Here is a 2,236-nt window from a genome sequence, read left to right as displayed (position 1 = left end):
TTTTGATTCAGATATCTTAAATTTCAGGGAAAATTCAAATCTTTGTCATATAAATATGATAGATTTGTTTTCAGAATCAAGTTCACTAGCTAGATAAATTATGAATATTAAAATAATTTGAATTACATATTAAAATTAGGTACTTATATTCCATACGAACATAGGCCCCCCCACCCTTGCGGACGCCACTGACATTATACATATGTATATACCTATATAACATAGGAAATAACCAACCAATCAGTATTGGAGAACTACGACATAGGCCAGATGTGAAGGAGTTGCGTATAGGTACCTACTGAAAAAATCTATTACAACTAGATAGGTACCTATTTATTTTGTGATGCTACGAAAAAACAAGTTTGAAGACCGCTGATATTAGCATACACATTATACATAGTAGGAAAGTAAGGTATAATACGAAACCCTAACGTCTAAATGAAGGCGCGGAGGTGAAGCTCTCGACTTGTTCATTATTTAATACCTTATCCCCTCCCTTAAACAATTCCAAAATACATCTCTGAACAAAACTCACTGTATTTCAACATTTTCAGCGCATCATATCTGAATACTACGATTGCAATCCGTAATAAAAATAAATATTGGTGTTTTGGATTGGCGCGTTGGCTGCTCCCATTCGCGCAATGCGATGAGAGTAAGTAATGGCCGTATAGCTACTAGCTCCCGGATGGGTGACCACCCGGGTTCGCAGTAGTTAGAACCTTGTCACACATACACGTGTTGCTTACCCTATCATAACAACCGTAACAACATCCTATCAGACCATCCTTACCAAACACAGTCAATAACCTCTACAACAGCTAATGGGCATAGTCGGGCTTAAGTTCAATTAAAAAAATAAATAAATAAATAACCAAAAAGTCCTTGTAATGATTGAAATACATTCATTAAAAAAAAAATGTATGTATCGTACGTTTAATGATCTGAAGAGGATTATTTATACCATATAGCATATTATATGTGTGATTTTCAAATTTTTTTCGATGGCTCAATTGTAATTATTACAATAATATTATAAACACTCTCCAGACTTAATTAATTATATAATATAGAGGCGACTATCGACCGTTTTGCATAGGTTGTTAATCCATAAAACTCATAAGATTAGTGAACTACTATTTTAGCATCATTATAAAAATTCTTAAATTATTAATACTTTCTAATATTAGGTAATTCATTTTGCAATAATTATTAAACAAATATAATATTATTTTACAACGAAGAATAAATTATTGTAAATATGATGTGCCAATGCCCAATAGGCACCTACCGTGCAATGTGAAAATAATTAAAATGTTTTATTATACTGGGGTACTTACTTGTAAATCATCTAATTAATTTAATTACCATAAACCTATATACAATTAGGAATAGGTACAAGTATAAAAAATAATAATAGGTACGTAAAAAACCTTGTATTGTGTACCAAGTATACTGAAATAGTGAAACGTTTATCGTGTTAACAGGGTATCGATAACACAATTTTTAATTCCTTGGGTAAAATCGATTTATCTCATAGATATTAAAGAATGGATAGGCCATGGCTATATTAACAAAATAGAGGGTCATGGGGCCGGGATGGGGAAGAGAGAAAGACTGTTTTTTATCATTGCTTCTCATTCTGACAGAGGTCTTATCATAAATTATATACAATGATTATATATATATCTATTTGTGATGAGACCTCTATAACCTCAACAAATGTTCATGTTCGTTCCCGTAAATGGCCTATCCATTCTTTAATATCTATGATTTATCTGCAAATACTAAAAATAATATTTTTAATATTCTGTTACCTATCATCTTTATTATTATTATCTACTGATTACTGCAACTTATTAAGTTGATTGTTAACCACAATAATAATATAACTGTAAACAAAAAACAAAAAATAGTGGAAGGTAAATAATATTTTACCGATCAAATTATAAATAAAATTGCATATTATGAATTTTATTCACAATTAAAAATATTTCGTCTAAATTGTTGGCATCACCGAAAATGTGCACAGTGTCCACTTGTGACCTCACTACAACGGATCTGTAGACACTAGGCACGAAACATTCTTATTAAAAATGAAAACAGAATTGAAAAATATTAGAAAATTATTCGTGGAGGAATATATTATGTAGCAGGTATTGATTTAATTTCCATTACACGAGTTTTAAAGCGTTTTAAAATTTCGGTTTTATAGGTTCGTACTTCGTATGTTGAC

Source organism: Acyrthosiphon pisum, chromosome A2 (genome assembly GCF_005508785.2).
Source record: "Acyrthosiphon pisum isolate AL4f chromosome A2, pea_aphid_22Mar2018_4r6ur, whole genome shotgun sequence".
Lineage (NCBI taxonomy): Eukaryota > Metazoa > Arthropoda > Insecta > Hemiptera > Aphididae > Acyrthosiphon > Acyrthosiphon pisum.
Note: the sequence above shows the minus strand (reverse complement) of the source record.